The sequence below is a fragment of the Macaca fascicularis genome, chromosome 3 (genome assembly GCF_037993035.2).
Source record: "Macaca fascicularis isolate 582-1 chromosome 3, T2T-MFA8v1.1".
In the NCBI taxonomy this organism is placed as follows: Eukaryota; Metazoa; Chordata; class Mammalia; order Primates; family Cercopithecidae; genus Macaca; species Macaca fascicularis.
In genome coordinates this window covers 1,762,834-1,776,337 of record NC_088377.1, presented here as the reverse complement: position 1 = coordinate 1,776,337, position 13,504 = coordinate 1,762,834, and the positions used below count along the sequence as shown (strand labels likewise).

Sequence of the window (13,504 nt, the reverse complement as noted above, 5' to 3'; positions counted from 1 at the left end):
CCGCCCCCGTGAAACGCGTTCCCAGTAGCCACGGCAACGCCCAGAGCAGCCCTTCCCGCGCATGCGTTATGCGCCATCACCAGCAAGCCGAGGCGGGAGCAGGAATTGCGCGTGCGCGGATTCTCCGCTTTCCTGAGCGCCGTGGTCGGCGGTTCCGTGGCTGTGGTGCGTGCCGGTGCTGTCGCTGGCGACCTGGCGCAGCCCACGCAGGGACTCCTGAGGGTCCTCGAGGCCGGGAGGTCGGGGGGTCGGGAGGTCGGTGGACCCTGCAGGCCAGTGGGGAGGGGCGAGAGACTGGGGGCTGGGAGGGCTAGACGGCGGGGGCGGGGGCGGGGCAAGGGGCGGGGCGGGGGCGGGGGCGGGCCCGGGAGAGCTGAGGGCTGGACGGCTCGGGGCGGGCGGGCGGGTGGGGAGGAGGCGCGGGACCGGTAGGGGCGGGGGGGCTGGACGGCGGGGACGGGGCACGGGGGCGTCCGTACACTGGATCGGCGCTGGGTGCTTTCGCCCCCCTGGAGGTGGGCACGGGGCGGGAGCCGCGCGTGAAAGCCTGGGTTTCTAGTCGGGGGGCGCCCTCGAGCTCCGCGCCTGCGGCCTCCTGGGTGCCCCCAACCCTGGAGCCCCGGGGGGGGGGGCACCCGGGCTGGAGCCTGGCCTTCCAAGGAGCCCTGGAGGGACTGCGCTACTGAGGCGCGGGGCTCGGTGGGGTGATCCGGAGACCCGCGGGGATCCGGAGCTGCCGCCCCTGCGCTGCCAGCCTCCCACCCCGCCCCTTCTGCGAGGCGTTATTAAAGGTCTGCTTTCGGGATCCAGGTGCCTGCCCGCCGCCACCACACACCGCAGCCTCCAGGCAGCTCCCGCTGCTCCCCAGGGCACCAGCACGGGCCAACAGACCTGGCCTGGGGTGCGGCGCTGTCAGGCCCGGCCTTCGGAGGGGACGCCACGCTGACTAGTGCAGGCAGCCCCCAAAATAGTATAACTGGACGAATTTATTGAAGGATGCCAGTTACCAAAAAAGAAAATACTAATGCCCATTATCTGTTAAATTTGAGATTAATTTGTTATCATGTGTCCTCACACAGAAAATTCCAGGCCCAGAGAGCCAAGCTGGTAAATCGTATTTAGAGAAGAAATAATAGGAATCCAGCCACTCAGACGGTGGAGGAGGAGGGGCCGCTTCCCTGCTTGATGTATGAGGCCAACATTGCCTTGATAGCAGAGTTGGACATCACCGGTCACAGACCAATGTCTTTCATGAACCAAGACACAGAGAGCATTTTTAAAAATTAGCAAATGGAATCTATATCTGCCTATTGTTTACAAAAAAAGCCAAACTTTATAAAATACTTGAAGAGATTTATTCTGAGCTAAATATGACCTCAGCCTCAGGAGGTCCTAAGAACTTGTCCCAAGGCGGTTGTTGTACTGCTTGGTTTTAGACGTTTCAGGGAGACAACATATCAGTCAGTACATGTGAGGTGTGCATTGGATTCATCCAGAATGTCAGGACGACTCCAGGAGGAAAGGCCTCCAGGTCATAGGTGGATTCAAAGGTGTTTCTGATTGGCGATTGGTTGAAAGAATTAAGTTACTATCTGAAGGCCTGGAATCAATAGAAAGGAGTGTCTGGGTTAAGGTAAGGGCTGTGGAGACCAAGGTCCTTATTATATGGATGAAATCTCATAGGTGTCTGCCCTTAGAGGCAATACATGGCAAATGTTTCCTATTCAGACCTTCATAAGGCACTTGATTCTCAGCCAGTCTCCTCAGGATCAGAAAAGGAGCTGGAAAGGGAAGGAGAGTCTACAGAATATGAATTTTCCCGCAAGACACAGCTTTGTGGGCCATTTCAAAATTTGTCAAAGTGATATATTTTGGGGTAAAATACATTGATGCTTTGAGGGCCTGCTGTCACGTGATGCTATGCCAACGTCAGATTGGAACTTGCTGTCTTGCTGGTATAGAGTCTGCTCTGTCAGTCTAATAGTCTGTTTTAATGTCAGTCTGGTCAGCTGCACCTGAACTCCAAAGGGAGGTGGGTATAATGAGGCATGTCCAATCCCCATCCCTTCGTGGCCTGAACTCGTTTTTCAGCTTTCTTTGGAATCCCCCTGGTGGAGAGGAGGGGGCCATTCAGTGGGTTGAGAAAGCTTAGAATTTTATTTTTGGTTTACGCTATGTGAAGCAAAAATTAAAGTATTTAACCCTGATAGGGTTATTTTAAAGCTGCAGGAATCAAGGCAGGTTGCTGTGGGTAAGAGGATAGACGGGCAGGTCATGTAGCAGGACGAGCTGTGGACAGAACCCCTCAGATACCGGGTTAAGGAAGAATTTGGCTTTATTTGGCCGGGAGCTTCGGCAGACTTGCGTCTCAAGAACTGAGCTCCCTGTAAGGCAGAATTCCTGGCTCTTTTTAAGGGCTTACAACCCTAAGGGGTCCACGTGAAAGGGTCGTGCTAGATAGAGAGCACATGTGGCTAGAGTGGGGGGGGTTAATCTTTTAATCTCACACCTGAGGTCATCAGTGGCACTGGCTGGTCTTGCCACTGACTTCATTCCTGTTGTTTTTCAACTTTTCCTTCTTCAGAGACAGGAGACAGTAAAAGAAATGGCCTCGCTCCTCAGTCAGAGCGGAGTCCTGAGCACCCAGAAATGCCAGGTGATGGACAAACGCTTGGGAAAAAAAAGACCTCAGTCAGACACAGAAGCATGAGCTTTAAAAGAAAAAATAAGATATTGAACTTCACCAACAAATAAGCGTTTCTGGTCTTCGAAAGACACTTAAAATGAAAAGGCAAGCCATTGACGAGGAAAATATTCAGAATAATGGATTTGATAGAGGGCTGTATGTAGAACATATAAAGATCTTTTGAAATGCAGGAATCTGACATGAAGATGGTAGCCAGCCTGACACACAAAGGAACCTGAATGGCCGACGGACAAGAAGGGAATTATAGTGGCCGATGGGGACAGGAAGGGAAGTGAACGTGAACATCTCAGTGGGGATACCGTTATCACCACTGGAATAGTCCAATTAAAAACATGGACACCAAGTATTGGTGGGTGAATGGAGTGGCCGGAACCATCATACACAGCGATGGGAGCTGCACCCTTTGGAAATCATTTCACAGTTTGTGCTCAGCTGGAGTCTTTCCAAAAGCCGTGACAGGGGAGTTTCCACCAGGGAGTGCCTCAGACCATCCTGAGATGGGGCTGGTTGGGATTCCAGGGAAAGAGGCGATCGTTGCCAGGGTGATCTGTCCAGAGCACTTACTAGGGGATTTGGCATAAGGAGGGCTGCAGTGTATCCTCAGGACAGATGGGACAGATAGCGTATCTTTGGGACAGACAGCAAGACGGGGGTTCCACCCAGGTCTGTCTGCAGCGAGGGGGTGGGTGTGGAGTTGATATGAGAGTTTAAGGAATTTGGACCAGGGCTGCTTTGTTTCAGGGTTTTGGGCAGTGACCTAAACACCTTTATCAGTGCCTGGAAATGTTCACGGCCCAGCTGGAGTTCAGGCCTGTAGGGAAGACTTGCAACTGGCCGAGCTGCAGAGTGGTCAGGGCACAGAAAGAAAGCTGGAAGCTGGGGACACGCCTGCCATATGACCCAGCCGTTCACCTTTACCTGGGAGAAATGGCACCACCTGGCTGAACATACCTGCCTATACACCCGTGAGTCCTCCTGGACAGGTGATGTGACCTCTTGTAGCCTTGGAGGAGCCTGACACTCCCATGGACAGGCCAAGGGGTTTGCCTGGGCCCTGTGGATACAGAGCCCCTTGAGTTGGGTTTCCCTATGCAACCCTGACCCCCCGGGGGCCCACAGCACTGCAGTCCTCCCCACCCACCAGGAACCCACAGCACTGCAGCCCCCCCACCCCAGGGGCCCACAGCACTGCAGCCCCCCCACTCCAGGGGCCCACAGCACTGCAGCCCTCCCTGCCCCACTGGGGACCCACAGCACTGCAGCCCCCCCACCCCGGGGACCCACAGCACTGCAGCCCCCTCCCCACCGGGGACTCACAGTACTGCAGCCCCCCCACCCTGGAGACACACAGCACTGCAGCCACGCCCAGGCCACTGCCTCCGAAGACAGGGCTGCTGCTATTTCTGTGAACAGACACTCCTTCCAGATATCGGTGGTTAATGGCTGGGAAGTGACCGCCCAAGCAGAAGCTGACCCTCTTTATGAAGGGGGCCACAGATCACCCCGAAACAAATCCACAGAACAGCCAAGGCCACATCGGAACTGAGTGGGCCATGCCCTTGCCTCTGCACTGCTCGGGGCCAGGCCTCCCTGACCCCGCTGGCTCTATTGGGAGGACTCAGGGTGGAGCTCTGCTGGGCTCAGTGGCCTTCACAGCCGGGGTCCTACGGGCAGTTCTGTGATCACAACTTGGAGGCCACAGTCCACACCCTGGCTCCAGCAGGCCCAAGTCACTTGTCCGTGGCAAAGGCCTGGCCTTGCTTCAGGCCCCGGGGACTCTCCCCCTGCCCGCTGTTTCTTCCCGAGTAACAGAGGCAGGAGAGCAGGTGAGCCACATGCCGGGCGCCGCAGCAGGGGGCACTCAAGCCTGGCGCCCCTCCGCCTCTCCGTGGTCTCTGACCTTTCTTCTCCCTGCCTGGGCAGCCTCCATCAGGCTGGGGAGTCTTTTCTGGACCCCTGGATTAAATTCCTAATCAGGAATGACCCGGAAGAGGTCTTACGAGTCTTTCCTCAAGAGAAGAAAGTCTGTCCCTGAGTATCAGGAAGTGGCCCCGTCCCCTGCACGGCACAGTCTCTTCTGTGACCAGCAGCTCACAGCGGAGGAGCTGGCGGCCCCCACAGGCCACTGCCCTGAGGCCGCCACGAGAGGGCAGGAGAGCCCTTCCCGGGAGCTCTGTGCCGGGGTGGGGAGCAGGAGAAACGCAGCTCCACCAAGCACAGCATGGATGTGTCCAGCAGGGAATGAAGAGAGGGGCCCCAGCACAAGAGAGAAGTGCACACTGGTCGGCCCCTGTCGGAGTCTCTCGTGTCCCCAGCGACCCCTGAGAGCAGACCCTGGGCCTCTGTAGCCCCTCCTGGAGCCACTCCTCAGCTGCTGACCTGCTCCCAGCTCCTCCGCGCCCCGCCCAGCTCCCTGCAGAACCTCACCTGAGGGGAAGGAGGCCCTGTTTGGGCTCAGACACAGCAGGTGCAGCTTGTGGTCCTGGGGCCACACCTGTTAGAGCCCATCCTTCCACCCCTGCTGGGCCCTGAGTGTCGTCCGTCTCCGCAGAACTCAGCAGGGTCAGCTCTGGGCACTCCAGGCCCCCAGCACCCTGAGTGAGCCCTGGGCCCGAGGTAGATTCGGGTCACAGGCCCCCCCGGCCAGAACACCCACAGCAGGTGGATGTGTGGGGACTGGATGTGGGTCCTCTCCTAAGAGACGTGCAGATGGGGAGAGGCCGGGCAGGTCTCAGCTGGAGCATCTACCCGTCACCACCTCGTAGCCTCCTGGCCCAATGGGGGTGGCCCTGGGAGCAGGATCAGCAGTGAAGAGCAGAGAAAGGTAGTTGGAGCTGTTACCATTGCCCCCCGAGACCAGCCTGCCGTGGAGACAAGGGAGCTGTCCCTTGGCAGAGGGGGGCTGGCTAGTGGGAGGGACAGAGAGTGGACTCACCGAGGACCGCTGAGAGAGCAAACGCCGGGGACCCCGTGCAGGACTGCTTCTCTGTTTGCACAGTGAGTTACCAGGTTCATGTGTTTGGAGTTTCTGGACTCATTGCAAAGTTCCACCCCTGCACATCGCAATTCCCCAGTAATCAGATCCTGTCTTTTGTGCCTGGAAGTGCACAGGGAGGGGACAACTTTGTAAGTCAGTGGCAGGGCAGGGAGTTCCGGTTCTCCAGGGCCAGAGGCTGTGCTTAGAAGGATTTCTTAGCAGGAGCTTTGGGGCCCCCAGTCAACACTTCCCCACAGACAGCCTGGCCAGCTTTGTGGACGGAGGAGGCGCCCGAGAGTCCCAGGCCACCAAGTGACCAAGACATGAAGGCACCCAGGATTTCCTGGGGGTGCACTGATCTCAAGGAAGCCATGTGTGGTCAGATGGGGGAACCAGCGCCCCAGGGGGCCTGCAGCACAGCAGGGCCTGCCCTCCTGGGTGAGACTGGTCGGCGTCTGTGAGGATCTGTTCTCCTGGGGGCCACACCAGCCCACCTGCCCTGAAACAGAACCCGAGCCTTCTGCCTAGGGGAGCACCTGGGCACCTGCCTCCTGTCCTGCCCTGGACACATCCCAGCGGCTGCACATGGGGGAGGCACAGCCTGGGCTGGGGGCCAGGGGGGCACTGTGGAGACACTAGACCTGGGGGTGACAATGCCTGCTCAGAACTTCCCCCTACACCGGGGCTTCTCCAGCCTGAGCTCTCCTGGGGAAGGCAGGGCCTGTCCTTCCTCAGCACCGTGGGAGGGAGGCAAGGCCTGCGGTTGAAGCGCCCCCAATACGGGACTCCAGGAGAGAAAGTACCACATCTCAGGGAATGAAAACAGAGACTGGGCTGCCCAGATGCATTCGTTGGCTCAGAAATCATTAGAAAATGTTCTGAGCCCCTGATTTTGGCTCTAAGAGGGACTGACCGGCTCATGACCGCTCCCCCGTCTGTGCCTCGAGAGGGGAGTGTTCCGCACTGGCGGCAGCTTTCCCTCCAGGAGGAGCTTCACAAACATCCGCTCTCTGCGGGGTCGCCTCTCCGTGGCCTGGGGCCGCTGTCGGAGGCAGGCTCTCCAGCTGCCGTCATCTGGGAAACGTGGGGGGCGAGCGGGGGTCACGGATGGGGCTCACTGGGGACTGTGAGCATCTGTCCCACAGGACTTACTGAGATGGAGACGCTGGCAGAGGTGAAAAGTGCGTCATGTGCTTCGCTGAACCCGGCTGCGTATTTATGTTTGGAGGGCTGGTTTCAAGGACTCCTCTTCTCCCTCTCCAGTGATGGCGTCAGCGGAAACCAGCGGAAACGCAGACGGGACTGGGCTGCTGGGGTTTCCTCCCTGGAATGAAGCATGGCCAGAGGATTTGCTGATTCACGAGCAGGCCCTGGTCACCGAGTTCAGGGTAACAAATCCATACGGGTTCTGAGCCCCGTAGCTCCCTGAGCCTCAGCATAAACATCGTAAACCTCCTGGCCCTGGCAGTGTCTGTTTCATCCCCTCCAGAGCAAGTGCAAGGGTGAGATTTAGAGATTCTAAGAGAAGGGCCAGAGGTCTTGAAAACGACCTTCATTCGTTCATTCATTTGATAAATTGGGGTCGGGGGGAGACCTCTGTGTCCTGTGTTTAGTGAGGCCTGGGATGCAGATGTGAAGGGCGCTGCGCTCAGGAGCAGACGGAGGTGTAGACGAATCGCTACACACCCACCTCGGGCCCACAGAAGGCGGGAAGCTGTGGGTGTGGGGGGGAGACCCCTCCACATCACGCTGACGGTGTCGGCAGAGTGACCAGCTTCTGCAGGAGTGGAACCTGCGGGTTCTTCTGTGACTTGTGTAACTGTATCTTCTGCCCGGTAGTTAGTCTTTTCCTTTTGGGACACTGGTAGTTTGGAAGTGGTTTCTTCCATCCATTGCCTGCCTTTTAGCTTTGTCGATGGGGTCCTATTGTAAATCTGGGTACATGTTGAATGTGAACAATAGTTATGAGGTGAGTGCCATGAGTTCCTGTGTGCCTGTCACCCAGCCCGGCCACGAGAGGTGCTGGAGGGACTGTCCACATCCCCCTTTCTTAGGACGCCCGAGTCTCGGGTGTGACTTACAGGGTGTTTCTTATGGCAAGACGGTTAAAACAAACTTCGGTGTCTCTTCTCTCCTTCTATGGCTCTGGCTTCTGATGTTCTAATGGCGTTCTCATCGGCCAGGGCTGAGAACAAAATGACATAGACTGTGGGGCTTAAACAGCAGAAACTTACTCCCATGGTTCTGGAGATAGTGAGTCTTGGTCACCGTGTCGCGTGGTCAGGTTCCTGGTGAGGGTCAGATTCCTGGCTAACGGAACCACCTTCCCAAGGCTCCCTCTCCTGATACCGTATCCCTGGGGCCGAGGCTTCAACACGGAAATTTGGGGGACGCATCAGCACTGACTCCATCTCAAATGGTTAGTTCTTTAATCCCCTGGAATGTTGTTTGGGGTTGTGTGAAAGATGGGACTAACATTTTCTTTTTCAAATACATAGCCAGTTGTCACATCATTTATTGAAAAAGGAATCTTTTCTCCACCGACTGACATGAAATGCTACCATCGTCGTAAACAACATTCCGGTAAATACTTAATGCTGTCTCTGCTGTGTCCGTCCTGACTCATGGGGCCGTCTTCTGTTTCTGCATCAACTATGACAACTTTACAGCAGGCTGCCTCCCCGAGGCCGTTCAGAAGCATTCCTCAGTGGGTCCTACACGTTTCCTCTCCCACGTCAAGTTTAGAAGCAGTGTCAAGACCCACAGCAGTCCTGCGGGAGTTTTAAGGGATGCGCAGAATTTATGGGGACAGTTGGGAAAACTGACATTCATGTGACTTAGATTCCTACTACTTGGAAATGGATTCTGACTCTCAACGAATTTAGAGCTTTGGCAGAGTTTTAAAGATTTCTTTGATGTCCGACGTGCTCATTTCTTGGTTTGTTCTTGAGTATTTTCTGAATTTTTATGAAATCCTCAAAGTTTTTGTTATAATGAATGGGATACTTTCCCATAAAATGTTGTAATTCTGTATTGCTGTTCTAATAAACACTGTTGATCGATGTATATTGATGTTACACTTGTGATTGTAATAGTTTGTCCGTTCATTATTTTGAACTTTTTGGGTAAACAGTCATATAATTATGCAAGTAATTATAGTTGTGTCTCTGCCTTTCTAATGTTTATACTTTGTATATATTATCAGGTTGGCCAAGACTCAAGTATAAAATCAAGCGTCTTTCTCTTGTTTCTGACTAATGGGAATGATTCTAATGCGGGGGTTTCCAAACTGGTGGCCAGGGGGCCAAATCCAGCCTGTGGTCTCTTCTTGTAGGTGGTTTTATTGGAACACAGTTATGCCCATTCTTCTACGTATTGTCTGATGTCTACGTTCAGGCCACAGCAGTAGCGTTAAATAGTCCGGACAGAGGCAATATTGCCCGAAAAACCTAGAATATTCACAATCTGAGCCTTTACAGAAAAGTTTGCTGATATCTGTTCTCGTGTATTAAATCAATGTTTGTTACAAGTTAAGGAAGTTTCTGACTGTTTTTAGTTTTCTGAATATCTCGTGATTATGCGTGCTTTAAAATTAGGACTAAATATTAAATTGACCTGATGCTTGTTAGGGGCCTATCTTTTGAGATGCCCCAAAGTTCCCCTTTTTTAGTCTCTTCATGTAGTGAGTTGTACTAACAGATTCTCTAATGCTGAACCATCTTTGCTTTCCAGAGATTTTACTTGCTCCTGATAGATTGGATTCTGTTAATACTTTTATTTTTGGGTGATTACATCCCTATTATAAATAATACGTCAGCATCACTGTGTGTAGATGTGTGCGTGTTATTCTTGCCATTAGTTTCTCAGGTTTTTGGTTAACTATTGATGTGCTTTGGATCTGTGTCCCCACCCAAATCTCATGTTGAATTGTAATCCTCAGTGTTGGAGGTGAGGCCTGGTGGAAGGTGGATGGGTCATGGGAGTGAATTTCTCATGAATGGTTTAGTACCTTCCACTTGGTACTGTTCTCGTAATAGTGAGTTCTCGTGAGATCTGGTCATTTAAACATGTGTGGCACCTCCCCGACCCTCCTGCTTTTGCTCTGGCCACGTAAGATGCAGCAGCTCCCCCTTCACCTTCCGCCATGATTGAAGGTTTCCTGAGGCCGCCCCAAAGCTGAGCAGAAGCCGGCATCATGCTTCCCGAACAGCCTGCAGAACCGTGAGCCAATTAAACCTCTTTCCTTAAAAATCACCCAGTCTCAGGTTTCTCCATAGCAATGTGAGAATGGACTCACACAATTATATATTACAGAATGAATTGTGATACTTTTGTCTTTTTCTGTGCCTGGAAATAATAGTAATTCTTAGTAACAATTCACCTGTATCAAGTTATTCCTGTGCAGCAAACACACTTCTATATATTTTACATGAGTCAAGTCTTTAACCTGGAATCAAACTAGGTATTGCTTTCATGTCCATCTGGTGGATGAAGAGGCTGAGAGTTTAAGTAGTCTGCCTAAGGTCACCAGCCACGGGCGGGAAGATGGGATTTGGACTGAGCAGTTGGCCTCCAGAGGACAGGTTCCTAAACGGTCGTTCTGTCTCTCCGTTGCAGAGGTCAGTCCCACATATTCCCGTATAAAACTGCCTGAGCTTGGTGCTTTTTTAAAGGATATCATTTGATTACTTTTTTTTTTTTTTTCTGTTTCCTGCCCATGTCCCATAGGGCTAATCAGATTTTCTATTTCTGCTTGAGTCAATGTTATACTTTATATTTTCCTTTTTGTTGTTGTTTTTAGATTTTATTTTATTTTTTGAGACAGAGTCTCACTCTGTTGCCCAGGCTGGAGTGATCTCTGCTCATTGCAACCTCTGCCTCTCAGGCTCAAGCGATTCTCCTGCCTCAGCCTCCTGAGTAGCTGAGATTACACGTGTGTGCCACCTCGCCCAGCTAATTTTTGTATTTAGTAGAGATGGGGTTTCACCATGTTGGCCAGGCTGGTCTTGAACTCCTGACCTCAAGTGATCCACCCGCCTTGACCTCCCGAAGTGCAGAGATTACAGGCGTGAGTCACTGCACCCAGCCATACTTTATATTTTCTAAGAAAATCATCTGTTTAACCTGGCTTTTAAAATGTATCAGTATAAGCCAGAACATGGTAGTTTTATAATTGAAAAAACCTGCCCCATTTGTTCTCTGTTCCTCTCTCCCTGTGACCCGGGGACTCTGTGTGTCCCAGGTGTCTGCCTGTGTCTTCCCCGAGGTCTTCTGGGTGGAGACTGGGGAGCAGGGGCCAGTCCACAAACACACCTCATGTTACCGTTCCCTGTGGGAACCCTCAGCTCTGTGGCCGTCTCAGATTAACACCCACTCCTCCTGCAGAATTTGAAAGGAGAGTTGCTATCACCAAATCCCTTCGGGTCTCAGCATTTACCCAAGTCACCTTGATTCCAGAGATGGCTCTTAACTTGCTTTCTATAAACCAGTACAGAGTGTGTCTGACGGCACAGAGGAAAACACTGCCAACACAAAGTTCCTGAACATTTTAAAGAGATGACACAGATGTTTTTTAAAGTGATCTAAATCACTGGAAATGCCCCTTTCTCCCTATTTTGTCAATGGATGGAAATGTGTTGAGAAAGGTTCTTATTGTAAGAGAAACACAACAGAGTTAAAGCTACTAATGCCAATGCAAAACTGGGGAACAGCTGGGTGTGGCTCATGCCTGTAAGCCAAGCACTTTGGGAGGCGAAGGCAGGAGGATTGCTCAAGCCCAGGAGTTCGAGACCAGCCTGGGCGGGATGGCAAGACCTCGTCTCTACAAAAAAACATTTTTTTTTTAAAATTAGCCAGGGGTGGTGGCAGACAACTATGGTCCCAGCTACTCAGGAGGCTGAAGTGGGAGGTTGACTTGAGCCCAGGAGGTGAGGGCTGCACTTTTGATTTTGTTTGTTTGTTTGTTTGAGATAATGTCCAGCCTGGATGACAGAGCAAGGTCCTATCTCAAAAAAAAAAAAAAAAAAATGGGGGAAGATCTAGAAAAGTAGGGGACATCAACAATCAACACACTGTAAAACTATAATCGCAAACACAGTGATGTGTGTGTGCAGCTCACGGGGGCTGAGTGTGTGTGACGCTGCGCAGGCTCACGGGCCCGGCACGTTTCGGCATCTGTCATCCGCAGATAAGGTGCTGCTGCCGGAGCCGCTGGAGCAGCGTCTGCGCTGGGAGGAAGCCCGTGGGGCTCTTATCATACCCTGCTCTGTGGGAACCTTCCAGACAAGACGGTCACTTCGGGGCAGATATTTCCTAGAGGGGCTTAGAATCAAAATCCCGGAATGAGGCCACAGAATGCTGAGTGGTTTCACAATCAAAAGAGAATTTATGTCAAATATTGAATATTAACAGCAACTAAAGCCAGCCTGGACTGAACAGCTGCCAATGCTCAGCCTGGGCGGGGGCTCAGGACAAGGGGTTCTTATGGAGCCCCTCGAGACCCCCAGGAGGTGGATGCTGCCGCCAGCTCTTGATGGAGCCCTTGGGCTGCAACAGCAGGAACTGAACCCCAGGGGCTTTGGGTCTAACAAAAGAATGTCTGGACATTAGCAGCAAAAGCAGGCGGGTGGGGAAGCGAGCGCAAGCGGGGGTGCCCTTGATACTGGCTACCCCTCCACATCTCTGTCTGGGCCTCTGCACACGGCACCTCTGCCTCCGTCCTCTGCACACGGCACCTCTGCCTCCGTCCTCTGCACACGGCACCGACTGCTCCGGGGGCGGCCCTGCCACGGTGAGCGGAACATGGTTCGAGGAGGGTGGGCCGGGGACAGGGTGACCCATGGGTGCAGGTGCCAGAGCTTGCTGGAGCTGGCTGGGCTTTGGGGATCAGTCACCTGGTTCTGCAGATACAGAAGTATGTCAAGTAATCAGCACTTTGACCAGGGCAGGACTCGGATCCAGGCTGGCAGCTGCCCAGCCCAGGGCTCCTCGTACCACCGTGTGGGCCACACACTTTCCGAATAGGAGAAGGTTCAGAAGGTGAAGTCTGCGCCCAGGACCTGCAGAGGTGAGAGGTGAGAGGTGAGAGGTGAGGGTCAAGCATTCCATACCCCGAGGTCCCTGGGGCCCCGCCCCTCTGCACAATGACAGTCATCTGGGAGAGGTTTCCCACAGCTGGCCTTCCCTCCAGACCACTTGAGGCTCCCATCGATGGAATGTTCATCCTCTAACTGCAAGGTTTTTCGCAAACCACAACTTTCTATCTTAATCTCATGAAACTGGGAATCCCAGACCATGAGAAAGTCAGGAAATGGCTTTGAACACCGGCAGGCACTGCGCGGCGCTGGGGGCGGGGGCCAAGCCTGGGAACTGTCTCTGCTGAAGGTCTCGGCCCCACGTAGCCCGACCCTCAGACCCGCGTGCGGCTCATCCCCTTCGGCGCCTCTTTTTCGGAGCCCCCCTACCCAGAATGTCCCGCCCCAAGGCACGCAGAGGGTGCCCCTGCGGGGTCTCAGGCACCTCCTGACTTCCCGTGAGTCTTGGGCGCCACCTGCAAGAGGTGAAGACGCCAGGACCGTGGCTTGGGTCTCGGGTGGCTCTCGGGTCAGAGGGCCGCCCTGCACCCTCACCTGTCCCAGAAGCCCCCACTCCCGCAGCTGCCCGCTCCCCTCCGGGGGCCTCAGCTCTTCTCTTGCTGCCTCCCCCAGGCCTTGCTCCTGCCTCATCCTCCGTCCTCCTCCGCCTTGGCATCCCATTAGCTTAAGACCACCTTCAGCACTGCTCAGCCCCAGACAAAGCAGAGCAAAACTCAGAGTCGCCCT

At 53.8% G+C, this 13,504-nt stretch overlaps 3 long non-coding RNA genes and 1 pseudogene across 6 annotated transcripts; 1 reads left to right on the top strand and 3 right to left on the bottom strand.

Moving 5' to 3' along the window:
• The first annotated feature begins 111 nt into the window (after positions 1–111).
• Positions 112–9,506, top strand: LOC135969986 (uncharacterized). 3 transcript variants are annotated; one of them, XR_012431887.1, is made up of 2 exons: positions 112–165; positions 8,183–9,506. It is a non-coding gene; the product is annotated as an uncharacterized lncRNA (long non-coding RNA). The 3 variants fall into 3 exon arrangements; XR_012431888.1 differs by having other exon boundaries at positions 112–255; XR_012431886.1 differs by lacking the exon at positions 8,183–9,506 and adding an exon at positions 2,585–3,050 and having other exon boundaries at positions 112–255.
• Positions 2,321–6,960, bottom strand: LOC141409782 (uncharacterized). 2 transcript variants are annotated; one of them, XR_012431890.1, is made up of 4 exons: positions 6,837–6,960; positions 5,643–5,804; positions 3,659–3,761; positions 2,321–2,670 (listed from the first exon to the last, which is right to left on the bottom strand). It is a non-coding gene; the product is annotated as an uncharacterized lncRNA (long non-coding RNA). The 2 variants fall into 2 exon arrangements; XR_012431889.1 differs by lacking the exons at positions 2,321–2,670; positions 3,659–3,761 and having other exon boundaries at positions 4,933–5,804.
• LOC102137835 (putative uncharacterized protein encoded by LINC00205) lies at positions 5,904–6,792 on the bottom strand (annotated as a pseudogene).
• Positions 9,507–12,047: 2,541 nt separating the features above from the next.
• Positions 12,048–13,022, bottom strand: LOC123572443 (uncharacterized). Its single transcript, XR_012431880.1, has 2 exons — positions 12,578–13,022; positions 12,048–12,466 (listed from the first exon to the last, which is right to left on the bottom strand). It is a non-coding gene; the product is annotated as an uncharacterized lncRNA (long non-coding RNA).
• Positions 13,023–13,504: the final 482 nt, after the last annotated feature.